This window comes from Panthera leo, chromosome C2, assembly GCF_018350215.1.
Source record: "Panthera leo isolate Ple1 chromosome C2, P.leo_Ple1_pat1.1, whole genome shotgun sequence".
Taxonomy (NCBI): domain Eukaryota; kingdom Metazoa; phylum Chordata; class Mammalia; order Carnivora; family Felidae; genus Panthera; species Panthera leo.
This window is the reverse complement of record NC_056687.1, coordinates 123,159,008-123,178,947: the sequence shown is the minus strand read 5'-3', so window position 1 is coordinate 123,178,947 and position 19,940 is coordinate 123,159,008.

Sequence of the window (19,940 nt, the reverse complement as noted above, 5' to 3'; positions counted from 1 at the left end):
CATCTCGTTTTCTAAAAGGTTTAAAAACGGCCTGCTGTGGTCATTTCTTTGGGTCTCAATTTCCTTATTGGGCCTCTGTGCACGTGTCATAAAACTTTGGTGTTCTTCCTCTTGTTAACCTGTCTCATGTGAATTTAATTTTACGTCCAGGTGGAGGGCCCTGAAGGGGAGAGGAAGAATTCTCCCTCTCCTGCACCACGTTAAAGTGCAAATGAAAGATCCCCGAGCAAAGCTGTGGCGCACCAGGACGGAATACCAGAGTGAGTGCAAGTGGAAGCCGCTGGGCACAGCAGGCAGGTGAGCACTGAGGAGGGAAGAGAAGTCCTGGGGCACCAGGGAGGTGGACTTCATCATCACAACAGCCCAGAGCGGTCATGCAAGGAGCCTCTCTTATACTCCTGCTGAAATACCACAGGGTAGGTATCCCTGGAAGTGAGTGGAATGAGCTGAGGTGAGCCAGGTGTCAGCACCTTGGGCAGCTGACGGAGAAAGGCCTGGTTGAGGAGTTGAATTGGGCTGAAGCTGGAAAGGGTCCGTCAGGAGAGGGGCACGATCTGGGAGAGCAGGCAGTGGTCTTCGCGTGGTTTCTAACACCTGACCTCCAAGCAAAATGCTCCATCCAAGGGAGACAGAGGCTCCCTAAGGAGGCCTGGGACAGAGACTGGGCAGAGTCTCTGTCTTAATCACCATTTCTCAGCAGAGAAGGGCGAACATAAACATTAACCTACAGGTAAAACCTATGCTGGTAAAACCACACAAGGGTTGACTGTCACAGTGTTTTCAGTGTAAGAGAAAGCTACTAGTATGAGAGACTCTAAGGTACGTTTGTTATCTTAAGTGTCTTCTTTAAGGGATAAAGTCACCTTGAGTAAGGCCCCAGGTTGTCGGGTCTCCAGTGAGACAACCCCAGGTTGAGAATGTAAGGCCCCGACGATGCGCCTCCATGGGCTGTTGTGGGATTCTGGTGACGGTGTGTCAGTGTGGTGTTCCTGTCCTGCTGTGCAAACGGGAAGGACACCTAGAGCTGTGATTAGCCAGCACCACTTCTACTATGAGCTTGTGGGGGTGGTGAGCGAAGGGAAAAATGGGGAGAATGCTTTTCATGTTACTACTCGTGTGTCTGCCCTAGTATCTAGCCTAGGGCCAGGCCCTTGCTAGGTGGTCAGTACTTGCTTGTTGAAGAATGAAGGTGGATGGGCTGTGCAGGGGCAGGAATAAGGAGCTATCACTAAAATAACTGACATTGACAGAGTGCTTATTATGTGCCACTAAGAGATTTCCAGATATTCACTCTAATCTACCTCTCCCATCATCTTTGTGAGGTAGGATGATGATGATCATCCCCATTTTATTTTATTTTTTAAAAAATGTTTAATGTTTGTATTTATTTTTGAGAGAGACAGAGACAGAGCATGAGTCGGGGAGGGGCAGGGAGACAGGGAGACACAGAATCCCAAGCAGGCTCCAGGCTCTGAGCTGTCAGCACAGAACCATGAGATCTTGAACCACGAGATCATGACCTGAGCTGATGTCGGATGCTTAGCTGACTGAGCCACCCAGGCGCCCCTGTCATCCCCTTTTTAAAAATGAGAAAACAAGTACAGGAAAGTTGAGCAATTTGTCTAAACTCTGGGATTGCCAGTAAAATATAGGATGTCCAATTAAGGTGGAATTTCACACCAACAGTGAGCAATTTTTTTTTAGTAAGTTGTGTCTTAAATATTGCATGGGAATATTTATACTAAAAAATATTTGTTTATCTAAACTTCCAATTTCACTGGGTGTACTGTATTTTTATTTACTAAATCTGGCCACCATACTCAAGTGCAGCAATCAGTGAGTGGCAGAGCAAGGATTAAAATCAAATCTTTGGTCTCAGCTATCACACTCGGAATTTAAAATGTGCCAAGTGGTTTTTTTTGGGGGGGGGCATCTTTGACAGCTTAACTTTTCCCCTGTTTTTGTGGTCTGTTTAGGTTTTCTACTTTTTGAGTCAATTTTGGTAATGTATGTTTTCTTAGAAAATCCACCATTACATTTAGATTCTCAAGGTAGTTATCATAGTGCATTACCTTAATTCTAAACTCTTTGTGGTGTTTGTAATTTTTTCTCTTGTTCTCAAGGCATTTACTGTCTTTACTCTTCTGAAAGGCTCCATTGTCTTAAATAATGAGGTTTGTTCTGGAGAAAAAGTTTATGACCGTGATTTTGTTTTTGTTCTGTATTCCAATAATTTTTCTTTTTTTTTTTTTTTTTTAATTCTGTCTCTTTTCACTTTGCCTTGTACTCCCTCCATTTTCTTGGATTAGAGGTTTACTTCATTATTTAAAATTTTTCTTATTTCCTAACACATAATGTGAAGGTTATACATTTTCTATTAGATTTCACTATTTGGCTGATTCCCATAAGATGTTAATATGCAATCATCTTAATATTTTCTAATTAGAATTCTGGTTTTGATTTTTTAAATTCACAGGTGATTTAGAAAAGAGGTTTCAAAATTTCCTAATGGATTTTTTTTAGTTTACTTTTTACAGATTAAATTTTTCTTGTTATTTTCTAGTTTTTTTGTATGATATCTATTTATTTGAAAAAAATAGCTGATTTTTTACTTGTGCTCAAATATATAATCAGAGTTCTAAGGATGTTTGAAAAGAATGAACATTTTCTATTTGAGTATGAAATGTTGTGTGTGTGTGTGTGTGTGTGTGTGTATTAAGTTTATTAATTATTATTCAAGCCCTCTATAATTTTATTTCATATTTATCTACTAAATTTTATAAGTTCTGAGATGAGTGTTTTAAGGTGTATTAGTTTCTTAATAGGATTGTGGATTTGCCTGTTTGTATTTTTGGAAGTTATTGCTTTATATATTTTAAAGTTATGTTACTGGTTCATTAAAGCTTTTTCCCCCCTCATTTCCTAATTTTCCTCATTTCCTGTCAGAATATCATTATGGATTTTACCTTTTATCTATCATTTCAGGATATATACATATATGCATATATGTATGTATATATATGCATATATGTGTGTGTATATATATATATATATATATATAGTTTTAAAATCCACTTTATATGACATAATACTGCCATCCCAGCTTTCCGTTTGTTTGCTCTTACCACCCCTTTTCAACCTCTCTCCACCATTTTTAGGTATTTATACAGAGCATAAAATTGGATTGTGCTTTTTCACCCAATCTTAGTCTTTGCTGTTTTTAAAAACAGCTTTATTGAAGAATAACCGATGTACAATAAACTGTACATATTTAAAGTGCACAATTGTAGACCCATGAAGTAATCACAACGATGATTTTTTTAGAGACCTCCTAATGATTTTTATCATTTTTAATAGGGACAATTATATACAGTGGCCATAATTGAAATAAAGGACACATTTGGCCTTATTTTATCCTATTTTGTATTTTTAGCACTACTACATATTATTTGTTCCTTTCTTTTTTCCTTAAACCAATTTTTACTGCATTGATAGAGTTTTTATTTTTAGTTACTATTTTGGCCTCTGGTGATTTGGAAGCTTTTCTAGGTGTTTGTATTTTTAGGGGGGTATGTATGTTTTGAAGAGTATATTCACGTCTGCATTTCTCTATCAATATATTAAACGTCTCAATTTCTCAAGAGGAGACTTTTAGTACAGATTTATTCAATTCAGTTCCAGCCACATACCCCACATGAGAATGAAGCTGTTAGGTTACTTCTCCACTCCCTCTGTCCTTCTTCTCCCTCTAACTCCTGAGTGTTGTAGGACTTCTTTTTTACTCTTTATTTTTGTATCCTTATATTGCAGCTGGCAATCCCCTTACACTCATCTATTCTGATTTAGCTGTCACTGTCACTTGCTCAGTCCTCCCAGTTGCTGTCTTCATGCCTTTGTCCTGTTCCCTTGCTTATTGATGCTTTAGGCACTGGGCTTGCCATTCCATCTTCCCCATTGTGGTCTTCTTTCTGAGGGCTTCATCACCTGTGCTGGTGACCCAGCCAACACTCTCTGAGTTCATGCCCTCTTCTCCTCCAGTGGAGTTTTCTAGATGTCCTTTCAGTTACTGACTCAGGTGCCCATGCCTAGACTGTCGTCATCCATAAGTAAGTTCCGTCAGCCATTGTAATGTCATCTCTCCCTTCAGCCCCTTGCTCTGGTTCTCCTGCTCAACCACTCTCCAGTCGGATCTCACTACTCTTTCTTCTCCATGACCTTCTCATGTCTCCTTCTCCCTACTCTTCCAGCTTGGATTCCATGATCCAGCCCTATATCTTCCTTGCAAATCCTTTTAACTTACTTGCTCCCCACACCCCTAATCCCTGCTCCTTGTAGTGAGTTGAAGAGTGACTCCTCCCCAAAGGTATGCCCACGTGGAGTCTGTAAATTTGAACTAATTTGGAAAAACAAATCTGCGGATGTGATTAAGTTGAGGATCTTGAGATGAGATCATTCTGGATTAGGATGGGCCCTAAAGCCAATGACAAGTGCTTAGAAGAGAAGACAAAGGGAAAAAGACACAGAAACCCAAAGAAGAGAAGATGGAGGCAGAGATTGGAGTGATGTGTTTATAAACCAAGGATTGCCAAAGATTGCTGATGGCCACCTGCAACTAGGAGAGGGGCATAGTGTGAATTCTCCTCTAGAGTGTCCAAGAAAGACCAAACTCTGCTGACATGTTGATTTCAGACTTCTGACCACTGGAACTGTAAGAGAACAAATCTGGTTTTTAAAAAATATTTTTTTATGTTTATTTAGTTTTGAGAGAGAGAGTGTGTGAGCAGGGGAGGGGCAGAGAGAGAGGGAGACACAGAATCCGAAGCAGGCTTCAGGCTCCCAGCTGTCAGCACAGAGCCCGACGCAGGGCTTGAACTCACGAATCGTGAGATCATGACCTGAACCGAAGTCAGATGCTCAACCAACTGAGCCACCCAGGGCCCCCCAAATCTCTGTTGTTTTAAGCCACCAATGTGTTACAGCAGCCCTGGGAAAATAATACATACCTGCTTAAGCACCTGCCTGGAAAAGCCTTGAACTATTTAAACCAACTACTTACTTACTCCTCACTTACACGCCAACAACCAAACATTACTGGAAAAATCCCACTAAGCTCCTGGGAGCCTGCACTAGCCAGGCTTTTATCCTACCTCAGTGGTACTCCTTCATTTCTTTTGGATGCCTAAGAAATATCTCAGATTTAACAGGAACAAACAAATCTTAATTTCCCTATTGCAGTTGTCTGCACTTTAGTAAATCACCTCAAATTCATGAGTCATCCTTTCTTCCTCTTTCTTACATCTGATGTTTCTAAAACATCTCTACTTCCAGAATTCCCCCAATGCAATTACTTCATAGCTTCCCATTCTCTAGAGTTCTGCTCTGAGCCACAGTGATGTTTTCTAAGACTATGGCAGTGGCCCCCTGACTGATCAGGAGCCCTGCCTCTAGATTCTAGAATGTAAATCTGATTATGTCATTTCCTTCCTGAACTTCCCCCCCCCCAACCTCCCCCACACATTCCCATTACACCCTAGCCCTTTCTATTACACTGGCAGAGAAGTTCAAACTCTATACTATGGTCCCTCATGATCCTGCCTACCTGTGGTTGTCAGGGTTTGCTACCTGCTGTAATAGATTTGTCTACCTAATACTCAACAATGGCTCAAACAGTGCATTTTTTGGTTTCTTGCTCACATAGCAGCACTGAGGTAGGTGACCAGGTTGGTGAAGTTTTTCTACGCACAACCATTCAGAGATACAGGTTGTCCTCATCTTCAACATGCGGCGCTCTTTCAAAGTTACTCTTGGGGCCATTTCCATTCTAACTAGCTGGATGGGGAAAACAAAGAAGAGTGCATATCAGTGGTTTTTAGGGGGGTAGAATTGAATGTCACTTCTGTTCACATTGCTCCGGCTGGAACTCTCATGGCCACACCCCATTTCTAGGCAGGCTAGGAAGGTGGTCTAACCACACGTCCAGGAATAAGAGGAAGAACCAGATTTTAGTGAGCTGATGGCAGTCTCTGCCACAGTGCCTCCTCCCACCCAAGTTCCCCACACACAGCCACAGTTGTTTTCTCTCTGCATGTAGGGACACTTGACTATGTGTCCTTCTCAGAGACTATGTATCTTCTGCTCAGAGAGCTCTTCTCTAAGTAGGCAAAGTTGCCTCCTCCTTATAGTCTGTTCTCAAATCAAACGTTGTCTCCAACTCTGCCGAAACAGCACCAGTGTACCTGTCCCTCTCTTGCTTGTTACCACACTAAATCTTCTTCACAATACTGAGTTTCTGAATAGGAGCTTCTGGAGGGCTCGGTCTTGTCACCACTCTACCCTAGAACAAACTGTGGACTTAATAAAAAAATTTTTTGACTGACTCCTACTTTTTGAATATTTCATCCTACCTTGAGATTTTTTTATTCTGATTTTTTTTTTAATTAGAATTCTCCCTAAAGTAATTTACTTAGATATACGCTTGTGTGGCATACCTTTAAGTCTCGATGGATTAAAAAAAACCTTTCTCTGCCCATATGAATGTTTTATTGGATTATATAAGATTCTTGGATCACATGCTTTTTTTTTTTTGAAAACTGTATATTATGCCACTATCTTCTGGTGTCCAAAGTTGCAGATGAGAAATCTGTTGCTTCTCTGATTCTTCTGTCTCTGAAATGCACCTGCTCACTGTGTTTGGAAGCCTGTAAATAAATCTCTTTATCCTGAGTTCAGGAATTTTATCACGTGTGTATCTGATTTTTCATTATTTCTGCCTGGCACTATATGTGCCTTTTCAGTATAAAAATGTATATCTTTTTCAACTCAAAAGAATCCTCCCCTCCTTTTTTTACATTCATGCTTCTCCTAGGTCTGTTGATTACCACTTCCTGCAACTCTGCATTTTGCGTCTTCATTCTCCTGGATCTACTCTCCATGTCTTCTGTTCCTTTTACCTTTTTATTTATTTATTTATTTATTTATTTATTGTTTTTTTTTTTTTTTTTTGCTCTTCCATAGTAAGATAGTTCTTTGACTTGATTATGAATTCCATGTCCAATTGAATTCTATTTTTTAGTTCTGCGACTGCATTTTTCTTTTTTTATGTTTATTTTTGAGAGCGAGAAACAGAGCATGAGTGGGGGAGAGGCAGAGAGAGAGGGAGACACAGAATCTGAAACAGGCTCCAGGCTCTGAGCTGTCAGCACAGAGCTGGATGTGGGGCTCGAACTCACGAACTGTGAGTTCATGACCTGAGCCAGAGTTGTATACTTAACCAACCTAGCCACCCAGGAGCTCCTGCAACTGCATTTTTCAGTGTGTGTTTTCAAAAAATTTACTGAAGCTTTGAAATAGGCAGAAGACATGAATAGACACTTTTCCAAAGAAGACATCCAGATGGCCAACAGACACATGAAAAGATGCTCAACATCACTCCTCATCAGGGAAATACAAATCAAAACCACACTAAGATACCACCTCATATTGGTCAGAGTGGCTAAAATTAACAACTCAGGAAACTACAGATGCTGGCGAGGATGTGGAGAAGTGGGAACCCTCTTGCACTGTTGGTGGGAATGCAAACTGGTGCAGCCACTCTGGAAAACAGTGTAGAGGTTCCTCAAAAAATTAAAAATAGAACTATCCTACAACCCAGCAATAGCACCACTAAGAATTTTCCAAAGGATACAGGAGTGCTGATTCAGAGGGGCACATGTACCCCAATATTTATAGCAGCACTTTCAACAATAGCCAAATTACGGAAAGAGCCAAAGTGTCCATCAACTGACGAATGGATAAAGAAGATGTAGTTTATATATACAATGAAATACTACTTGGCAATGAGAAAGAATGAAATCCTTTCATTTGCATTAATGTGGATGGGACTGGAAGGTATTATGCTAAGTGAAATGCGTCCGAGAAAGATATCCTATGTTTTCACTCATATGTGGATCTTGAGAAACTTAACAGAAGACCATGGGGGAAGGGAAGGGAAAGGAATAGTTACAAAGAGGGAGGGAGGCAAACCATAAGAGACCCTTAAATACAGAGAACAAACTGAGGGTTGATGGAGAGGTGGGGGAGAGGGGAAAATGGGTGATGGGCATTGAGGAGAGCACTTGTTGGGATGAACACTGGGTGTTTTATGTAAGCGATGAACCACAGGAATCTACCCCCAAAACCAAGAGCACACTGCAAACACTGTATGTTTTTATATTAAACAAACAAAAAACCCTCACAAATATCAAAACTGCATACACATGTATATTATATTATAGACTTAGTACGTGCATTTATGTGCATAATTATCTTGTATATTAAAGAATATAAATATATAAATACTTTAAAAAATAAAATTCTCTACGTAGTTTTATGCAGTTCTATGATTTTTATTTAATTTTTTTTTCTGTTTCTTTTAGTAAAGCTTCCTCATTAGGAAGTGGTCTGGCTCTTTGCTTGGTCTCTCTTCCCATTCCATCTCTTGACTTGAAATATTCATTCCATGCCCATGCCAGTGGGTATAGCTTCCTCTAACACCTGTTCAGATCAGGCTGAGGGTCTCAGACAGCAGAGGGTTGGAGGACTGGAGGGCAAGAAGCAGGAAGAAATGAAGGGCTGTGTTTTTCTCTTGGTGCTGCCAGCAGTGAGTGGGTGGCAGCTCAGTTCTCTGTGTGCCTTGGGGAGCTCGCAGCTCAGTGTCTTGTGCCTGCTCGTGCTGCTGGGTGGTCAGATGTCTTCACCTCAAACTTTGCCAGAAAGGGTCCCTCCTGTCTGATCACTGGGGCCCACATCCTGCAGGTGATAGAAGCACATCCCACTGCCCACCCCTTTCCAGTCCCCTTGGAACCTGACACCTCAGACAAGTGTCACAGCTCTTTGGGATTCAGCAATAGGGCTACCCCATCTTCATGGTCAGTTTTGCTCACTTGTTGTGTTACTGCTGCAGGGAATTTGGTGATAGAGGGCAAATATGGGATAGAAATGTGGGGTCAGGCTGCTATCTTCTCAGATTTCCCTCTTTGTCCTTGTCCAGCGTGTACTTGTAATCATGTTCCTAACTCCATTCCCTTCAGGTCTGGGCCAAGAACTGGTCAAGAACAAGGACTCTAATGAACCATCACCTTGTTCCACAGGGATGTGAGTGGGATTAAGAGTTAGGGCCATAAATGGAAGGAGGAAAGATGGGCAACATCTGTTGTCTTCCTCTCAGGGGTGCTGTGGTCAGACAGGTGTGAGACCTGCTCAATGGGCATTATCCCAGCAGCAACCAGAGAGGCAAACTGGGGCAAGAACAGGACAGTTGCTTGGGCCTCTGGTACAGGACTCAAATCAGAGGGACAGGAGGGGTCCTAGATGTTTCTCACTTTCTAGCCCACTCCCCAGGTAGGGGAGTAGTTGGGAAGCAGTATTTTTCTGAAGTGAATTTTCCTAGAGTTGTCATTCTATTCTGCTTGTAGGATTTAGCAGAAACATGTGGGAAGTAGATTGGCCAGAGATTTGGGATGCAAATACTGGCCATCTATCTTAAGAAATGCAACAAAGCTTTCTGACTGATGAATACGATTGAGAAATGTAATATATTTGGAAAGCAGGTTAAAGTTCATCTGGGAAGAATAAATTGATTCTTCTTTAGTGTTTATATGTCTTTAAGGCTTAGACAATCTATACAGTTTATCAGAGAAGAAGAAGGCTAATGCTTCTTTCCAAACTACACTGATAAAAATCAAAAGTCAAGGAACCACATTTGTAATAGAAGCTGAAGTAAACACAGATAATCCCCAAGACCTACCAACTCAGGCTCTGCTGGTATCAGTATTCTAACTACATCTGCTGTTTAGCTGTCTGTTTCCTGTGTGCCTGGATGTGTGCTACATGCTGAGGATACTGAGATGTGTAAGATGAGATTCCTGTATCCAGAATTTCCCATATTGGGACAGGGTATGGATTGGGGAAAAGCAAGAAAATTAAAAAAAAAAAAGTGGGATAATTAAGGGAAGCATGGGATCTTAGAGGATAGGAGACCCAACTCAGTGGGGATCAGGAAGATTTCCACTGGGAAAGCCAACTGTGCACCTTTGGGCTGAAGAAACCTGTGATATTATGCACAGGTAAGAAAATAATCCAGCTCAAGAGAATCTGAACTACCTCCTCACAGTTTTACTCTCAGCCCCTATGCAGAGGCACCAGGTAGGTCTGGTCAGTGTTTGGATCCTAGAAGCCTGTGGCTGGGGCCATGCACCTACACAGGTGACCAGGAATGGTGAGCCAAAGGACAAAGAATAGAGCATAAAAAGCTGAGCACACCCAGAAGCTTAGAGGGCAGAAGCAGGCCAAGAATTGCAGGCAGAGACACGATTTCAGGGCCAAGGACTTGAAGGGGAGCAGGTTGGAGAAGTGGAAGGAGTGTTTGCAATGGCAACTGTCATGATAGTGTTAAGGCACATTGTTGTGTATGCATTAAGGTCATAGGAAAATGACTGGGACCACAAAGAGAGGCTTGAGTTGAATGGTAGTTCCATCCAAGACTCCAAAGGATGGAATGAGTCCTATGTAATACACACTTCTCAAGGGTCAATTTTTAAAAACGCCTTAAGCTTATAAAAACTGCCTGAAAGACCCTAAATATTCTTGAATTTCCAATAACAATTTTCAAATTTGAGAAAATATTCTCCCCTTTTGGAATTTTTGCTAGTGTCCTGGAGGCACTTGTTAACCTAGGTCTTCTCCTCTTCCTCTTCTTCCTCCTCTTCCTAATGGCTTTACTGAAATATAATTTGCATACTATAAACTGCATATATTTAAGGTGTGAAATTTGATGAGTCTCACCACGTGCACACACTCATTTAAGCAGCACCACCATCAACCTCAAAAATTTCATCATGCTCTTTTGCAATCTTTCCCTCTCTCCCACCAATCTCCAGGTAAACACTGTCAATTTTCTCTCTTAATGTGTTAGTTTACTTCTACTAAAGTTTTATATAAGTGCACTCACACAGTATGTGCTCTTTTTTGGTCTGGCTTCTTTCACTCAGCAAAACCATTTTGAGATTCTTCTACGTTGTATGTATGAATAGTAATTCTGTTTTATTGCTGAGTAATACTCCATTGTATGGATATACCACATTTTGTTATCCATTCAGCTGTGAAGGGGCATTTGGCTCATTTCTAGTTTGGGGATATTACAAGTAAAGGTACAATGAACATTCAAGTACAAGTCTTTGTATAAACACATGTTTTCTTCTCTTGAGTAAATACCTAGGAGTTCAACTGGATCACATGATAAGTGTTGTTTGTCTTTTAAAAAACGGCCAAACTGTTTTCTAGGTGGTTCTCCTATTTTATATTACTATCAGTGGTGTGTGAAAATTCTATATCTTTGCCAACTCTTGCCATAGTGAATATTTTTCATTTTCGTTATGTTAATGGGTGTGCAGCGTATTTCATTGTGTTTTTAAAACTATTTTTTAAATGCTTATTTTTGAGAGAGATAGGGAGACAGAGTGTGAGCAGGGGAGGGACAGAGAGGGAGACACAGAACCTGAAGCAGGCTCCAGGCTCTGAGCTGTCAGCACAGAGCTCAACTCGGAGCTGGAACTGAGAAACCAGGAGATCATTACCTGAGTAGAAGTCAGACACTCAACCAACTAAGCCACCCAGGAGCCCCATTGTGTTTTTAATGTGTATCTCTTCAATAACAAATGATCCTGAGTTCCTCTTTATGTGTTTTGTAGCCATTTATATATCTTCTTTGGTGAAGTGCCTGCTAAAATCTTTTGTCCGCCCTTAAGATTGTTTTTATTTTCTTACTGAATTTTGAAAATTCTTTACATATTATAGATACATGGTTTTTTAAAAATCAAATATATAGTTAGCAAACATTTTCTCCTAATCTTTGGCTTGTCTTTTCATTCTCTTAACTCTGTCATCTGAAGATTTTAATCTTGATGAACCCCAAACTGTTAACTTTTTTCTTGAATGGTCTATGGTTTTGATGTCATTTCTAAGAAATATTTGCCTAACCCAAGGCACAAGAATTATTTTAAGGAGTTTTGGTGTACAAGCCTGTCCAAAATTAGAACTCAAGTACATTATTCAGGAAAAATCCCAAGTCTCTGATTTATTCCTATTTTCTTTGAAATAGTTGCATTCTCTTGAGACTTGCTTCATAGTCTGGATCAGCCTTTGGAGCTGTCACCCAGAATTATTGCCTCCCAGAGGCTCTGTTATATTCCAGGCTATCAAGAGAAAATGTTCTCTCATGAGGACTAGAATGGGAGCCTTCATGAGCACTGATCCTTGCCTTCCTCTGCTACCCACTCGTTCTCATGCCCATACCCCCAATCAGTAGGGAAATAGATCTTATAGAAGGGGGTATGTTAAAGTCTGATGTGCTGTGCCCAGGATTTCCTGGCATGTGCTTTCTTGAGATTTAAGGGACAGGAGGAGGGAAAAGTGTGCTCCCAGCACTGCGCAGGTCCCTATTCAAAAGTGACCATGTCCATCGAAAGGGAAAAGGGAACCACCATCACTGAACATCTACTCGGTGAGTCAGCTAATAGAATCCTTGCCATGACCTGTGAAGATAAACAGTATTGTCCCTACTACACAGCTAGTGCATAGGCTCAGAGATGTGATATAATGCGGGGAAATAGGTTCAACTTTTAAAAGTGGGTTAGAAAAAAGCTCAGGGCAAAAAGCCGCCACAATGGGGTGAAAGCACCCAAGGTTAGCTAGTGAGATATTGTAATGGGATCCCGAGAAACTTGTTATATCACCTGCAGGAAATTACTTTCCATCTGGCGCCAATGTACCTTGATCACAACCTCCACTTGCCCCCCAGACCCTTTGCTTCTTACACAAGTTAATGATTACTGTCTCATTGTTTTCTCCATGTTCACCTGTGTAAGATCTTGTTTTCTTCTCATTCATCACATGGGTAATACCTTGTGAACTCAGTAAATACGGAGATTAAACCCGTTTGGGTCTCTTGTCTCCTCCTGGATATTAGCCTCTCGTATTCAATTCTATATCCACTCTCTTGCTGGACAAGAGAGAACTTCAGACTCATAGTCTGCGACAATATAATATCTCCAACTTACCCTGAAAATAAGTGGCAGATTTGGGCTAGAACTTGTGTTGCTGTAAAGTCACTCTAACTAGAAAGCTCTTCCTGGGCACATCAAGCTGTTCCAGGGAGTGGTAACCAGTTTGCACTTGATACATTCAAACAGAGGGATATTTAATTACAACTATCCTCAGCGTAGTCCTCTGTTTCCTGTGGCTGTGGATGTTGTCTCTGATTGGGGCCATAGGGCCCATGTAAAGATCACCTGCTGCTACCATTGTTCAGAACAGTGCAGCGCTCTGGGAAGAGCCTGGGTTTCGGAGTCCCAGAAGTAAGTTCAAACCCCAGTCTCACAATTTATCAGCTGTGTGATCTTGAGTTAGCTTCTTAATGTCTCTGAACCTTGGTCTTCTCAGTTAGAAATAGAAATTTGAGGGGCATCTGGGTAGCTCAGTCAGTTGAGCTTCCAACTTCAATTCAGGTCATGATCTTGCCGTCAGTGAGTTCGAGCCCCACGTCAGGCTCTGTGCTGACAGCTCAGAGCCTGGAGCCTGCTTCAGATTCTCTTTCCGCCCCCCCCCTCAAAAATAAATAACATTAAATTTTTTTTTTAAAGAAATAAGGAAATTTGATACATAAGGCCCTGCTGCTTGGAGCAGTGTCTGATGTGAAGCTCCTTTGCATTGGAAGACAGGTGCATGGATGCAGGCACAGGGAGTGCTTCCTGACTGTTTGGAAATATCCAAAACATCACTACAGACAGGCACTGTGAGCAACCAGTATGCGTCCTTGTTCCAGATAGGAGTTGAGTTCAGAGACAGAGGTTAAAAAAGTAAACCTTCCTACTCAAGCTGAACCTATAAATAAAAATTCCAAAATCCAAGAGAAAATCTAATGCTAAGAAATATTGACAATTGTGAGTGAAATCCACGACAGATGAAACAAAGATGACAGTGTGAAAATTAGTTTAAAAAAAGTATATTTAGGATCCTCAAAGAGATGAAGAAATGGCATCTATTAATAAAATAGAAGTTTATGAAATTAAATAGGCAAAATGAAACAGGGCCAGTGGATATGAAAAAATACATTTGAAATCCTGTTAATACAAACAAATAGAACATTAAAACTATTAATGGAGTCAACGTCAGATTGAAAGTTGAAGAAACTGGAAGGTAGTTGACTTGAATTCACTTGAAACACAGCATAAAAGGAATAAAATAAAAAGTCAGTTGAGACATGGAGAGGCTTTGAAATGTGTTAGATTTTTCAGAAAAAAGAGAATAAAGGAAATGTTGGCACAATTAAGTATGCATCTTAAAAAAAAAAAAAAAGAAGAAAACATAGGTGTAAATCTTCCTGACCTTGGATTAGGCAATAATTTCTTATATGGCACCAAAAGCACAAAGCAACAAAAGAAAAAGTAGATAAATTGAAAATAATTAAACTTAAAAAAACTTTGTGTTGCAAAGGACATGTGAGGAAGGTGAAAAATTTAACAAGTGGGGAAAATTTTTGCCAATTATAGATCAGGTAAGTGACTTTATCTAGAATATATGAAGAATTTCTATAACTCAGTAATAAAAAGTTCTAAAAAAATTTAAATGGGCAAAGGATGTGAATAGACTTGTGTTCAAAGAGGATACATAAGTGGCCAAAAGCACCTAAAAAGATGCTTAACAACATGAGCCATCAGGGAGGTATGAATCAAAACCACCATGAGGTAGCAGTTCATACCCCGTAGGCTGGCTAGAAGTAAAAATCCAGGTAACAAATGTGAGGCTGTGGAGAAATTGGCACTCTCCCACCCTGTTAGCTGGAATGTAAAATGTGCAGCCATTTGGAAAACAGTCCAGCAGTTCCTCAACAAGTTAAATATCTAAATTCTGTTCCTTAGAATACCCAAGAGAAAGGTATATGTTCCCGCAATAACTTGTAACTGGATGGTTATAAAAGCATTACTCATAATGACCCCAAAGTGGAAACAATCTCAGTGTTCATCAGTTGATCACTGGATAGATAAAATGTCGTATATCCACATGATGGAATATTATTTAGCAACAAAAAGGAATGATTAGTACATGCTATAGCATCAATGCAACTTGAAAACATTATGCTTAGCGAAAGAAGAAGCCAGTTGCAAAAGACCACATAACATGCGATTCCATTTATAAGAAACGCCAAGTTTAGGCAAATCCATAGAGATAGGCAGTAGCTTAGGGTTGCCCAGGGCTGAGAGGTAGGAGTCCAGGGAGAATGGTGAGTGACTGCTACTGGGCATGTGGTTTGTTTTTGTGGTGATGAAATGTTCTAAAATCGATTGGGCTGATGGCTGCACAATTCTGTGAATATATTATAAATCATTGAATTGTACACCCTGAATGGGTAAATTATGTAAGAATTATATCTCAATAAATATTTTTATTATAAGAATTTAAAGGTAAATAGAGTAAAGAAGATTAGTCCATAACTTATAAATCACATAAGGGGAAACAGGAAAGAATAAACAAAGCCTGAGTAATTTAACAGAAGACAAGAAAGTCAAAAAATGAAACTAAAAGAAGCAAAGAAGCAAGCAAATTAAAAATTTCCTGGTAATAAATAAGTCTAAATATATCAGCATTTAAAAGTTTAAAATCACCTACCAAAAGTAGAGATAATTGATTTAGTACAAATAATAAAAATCAAGTTTTGTTGTTCATTAAAGACATTCATAACACAAATATTTGCAAATAATGAAATGGGCCAGGTAAACCCACCAGTATAAATCAAAAGAAAGAAATCTATATGGCATTTTCAATATAAGAAAACAGAATTTAATGGCAGGAATATTATTAGGAATAAAAAGTCCTACATATTGATCACATATTCCAGTAATAAAACAGTCATGAACATATAAGTCATGATGTATTCATATAATGGAATACATCATAGCAATGAAAATGTATCAACATTGATAAATCTAAAAAATGCATTGAGTGAAAAAGCAAGACATATCTAAAAATATAAAGAATGACACTTTTATATCAGTTCTAGAACATGGAACAATGTATATTGTATATAAATAAACATATGGTCCATGACTTTATAATTTTATGACATATTTGAATAAAGGCTTGCATCAAGTCACTGCTCCCTTAATACAGGAATTTCAGGGATTGAAGAAAATGGTCCCCTGCCAGCCACCGAATCTACAATCTACAGTCTACAATTTTCACCAATAACTTAATTAAATTTCTACTCTGATTCAAATTCCAGAATGCCTACAACTTCCCTGGTCTGCTGTTCTGTGCTGGGCATAGGGAAGGTGAATGAGATCCAGCCGCTGCCCTGAGGGCCTCCCAACCATCGGGGCTGAAGGAAAGGTAGGCAAGACGATATGACAGAGAGGAGAATGGGAGAAGTCCAAGAAAGCACATCTATTTGTCTCTGTGAACTCCGGGAAGGCTTTCTTGAGATGCCTCCTGCACAGTCTTTTTTATTTTTTTTTATTTTATTTATTTAAAAAATTTTTTTAACGTTTATTTACTTTTGAGACAGAGAGAGACAGAGCATGAATGGGGGAGGGTCAGAGAGAGAGGGAGACACAGAATCTGAAACAGGCTCCAGGCTCTGAGCTGTCAGCACAGAGCCTGACGCGGGGCCCGAACTCACGGACCGCGAGATCATGACCTGAGCCAAAGTCAGACACCTAACCGACTGAGCCACCCAGGTGCCCCTCCTGCACAGTCTTAAAGGATGAGTATAGCTCTCTATGTGAAGGTAGTGAGGGAGGCTGGCATGAAAGGATGCCCCAGAGCAGCATGGGGAATGTAGGTACATGTACCTACATGGTTTGGTCCCTCTGGTTTGGGTATAAAGTACAAGGTGTAGGTAGCAGGGATTGGGGGATCTAGCCAGAGAGATGGGCAGGGGCAGATCGCCAAAGATCACATAGGCATGCCAAAGAACTGGACCTTGAACCTAGGGGTAAAAGGGGCTTCTGCAGGGTTATTAAGCAGGGCAGGGGCACTGCCAGACTTGCGGTTTAGATACCTCGTTCAGGCAGCCAGATGGAGGGCTTGGACCAGAAACCGGAGATGACTTTGAGAGTTGTGGAAGATCTGAAACAGAACCTGGGGCTGGTTGGAGAAGTAGGTAAACTTGATAGGATTTAGTGTGATTGGCATGAGGAGAGGAGGAATCTGGAAATACAACCAGGTTGGGGCTTGGCTGATTGCTATCAGTACGTGGGTGGATGGGGAGAGAAAATCATTAATTCATTTTCTGTTGCTTTACAGTCCTGAAGGTTATGAGGAGTTCAGTCAAACGCCCTCATTTTCATGACTGTCGGTTGTGCAATTTATGCAGGTCAGTGACAAAAAGTGGAGCGGGGGGGAAGTGATTTGTAAATTATTTCAGCTTGTGGCTTTTTGATATTTCCTTGTAATAATTATCTTCAATTCATATTATCTATGACAAGGAACAGTGACACAAGGATTGCAGTGCGAACTTAAGCATCACTGAATTGTATTGGAATCAGAGGATTGCTAACGTGTGTTCCTGACATTTTAGCAGTATCAGATCTGATTTTGTCACATTTACAAGGTACTGTGAGCCGGGATCCAGAGGCGGTGTGTTATCATCGCCTAACATAGTGTTCCTTAATTATCAGCACTCTCACGCTTCCTGCATAGCAGATTGGAATCGCTAGAAATAGCACAAACTTGAAAATTAGAGTTTTTCTCTTAAATAATCAGGATGCTATATTTATAGTGTTCATGGGATGGGTGTCTTAACAAAGGTAAACGAATCTCACACTCAAAGGTGAAGTTTTTTCTCTCTCACAGTGTGATTCCCCCCCCCCCCGCCCCGCCCCACCTTGTCTAGGGTCTTTTTTTTTTTTTTTTCAGTTTCTCAAAATTTCCATAGCATGAATAAGTCTCTCCATTGTCCCCTCCCCAATGGGGTGTTTCTGCGCTTGGCTTGCCCTTGTGATAACTCACTATGTGGGCAAGGAGCCCATGATAGAATGGAAGATTTTGCTTTTCTTTACAGTTATTCACCAGCCTGTGACATTAGCAGTGCTCGATCACATGAATTGCAACAATTTTTAAACTTCAACAGAAGTTCAAGTGCCTTGTCTAGGTCAGTGAGCTCTAAATCACATATAAACTATTGCCCATCACCTGGCAGTTAAGTGAGAGAACAAAAGAAGAAAATTAAACAGGGAATAATGGATGGGCAGAATTCCGAGTGGCCCCTGGTCCAGAAATGAAGTGTATGGAATCAGCATTTGGAGGTTCTGTCCCCCTCCGGGTCTTCATCCATCTTCTGTACCCATGTTATCTTGCATCACAGGCACAGGATACCCTTTAGGGATTCCCCATGCAGGCCCACTTCTCTAACACGAATATCTACTAGAGAAGCCATCCTCCACCACATCAAAGCTGCCGCCTTGCCTTTTGGTTGATACCACTCATCTTCAGAAGGAAGCAACCTTTCGGAACTTACCTATGTCACATGCCTGGCATCGAGCACCCTAGTGGTTGTCACGTTATAGGAATTTTTCATGAGTGGGAAGAGGTGAAGTGAGGAATTTCAAGCCCTGGGAAGAGTAAGATATTCTCGGGGCTTGGAGGCCTTCTTAATGTTATGGAAGCCTTCAGCTAAGCTGTCTGTGCACAAGGCCAGCCTGGGGAGAAGGCACAGCCTGCATTGTCAGCATCACTCACTTTGCACTTACATGTTACACTTGTGCTATAAGCTTCACCATGAACGATAGGCTCTTTCTGGCAAAGATACTGTGAACTTGAGGGAAGGGATTATAGTTAATACATCTTTGTTTTTGCAACGTGTAGCTGGGCACAGTGCCTGACTGTTGTGGGTGTTCAATAAATAGATGCTGATAATAGAAAGAGAGCAAGACAGAGGCAGAGAATGACAGAAACAGAACAGGGAAGTCTTTCAGATGAGAAGGTAAAGGAATGTTAAAATAGAACATTGCTGAGAAGAAGGGACAAGAGACTAAAAGGAAACATAAGAAAAAGTAAAATATAGGAGCACCTGGGTGGCTCTGTTGATTAAGCCTTGGACTCCTGATTTCAGCTCAGGTCATGCCTTCGTGAGTTTGAGACTCTCATTGGGCTCTTTGTTGACAGTGTGGAACCTGCTTGGGATTTTCTCTCTCCCTGTCCTTCCCCTGCTCACACTCTGTCTCCCTCTCCCTCTCTCAAATAAATAAACAAAACAAAACAAAAAAGAAAAAGTAAAATGTAAAACAAAAGAGAAAACTCAAATGATAAGTTCTTAGGCTTACAGCTGGAAGAGACCTGGGGGGGCAGGGGCTGAAATCTTTTCCCTTCTAAATCGGGTTTCTGTACCTGAATCTTGGGAGTCTTTGCCTAGTGTTATTAAGAACTCAGCAGGGCTGCATACTCAGGCGGGGTCCCTCTGAAGCTGATGGACATTGTAGGTGTTGGTCACTGGCCCGTGATGTAAGGGCTTCACATGCGGAATCACAACTCTAAAGGGAGGCTGTGGTGAATATTGACTGTTTTTGCTACCTAGCATTATGTCCTAGCACCATGAATTGGGGTACAGTTCACTTCTGGAGGCCCAGCCATCCCTGAACTCAGGCTTGTGTGTTCCATGGCCACTGTGAGTGATTCAGGGATAGGCACACCACCCAATCCCAGTCCTAGACAAAAAACCACAACCTGGTGCTTCTGGAGCTATTGAGGAAGAAGCCCAGCTCCAACCCATCATAAACATAAAAAGTGACGTCAAAAAATTGCCTAGCAATTTCCAGCATGGAGGATCAAAGAGATCTATAAATCCTTTCTTCAAAACACAACTAAGAAATGGGAAAAAACTGTCAAAACAACCATTTCAGAAGTCTGGA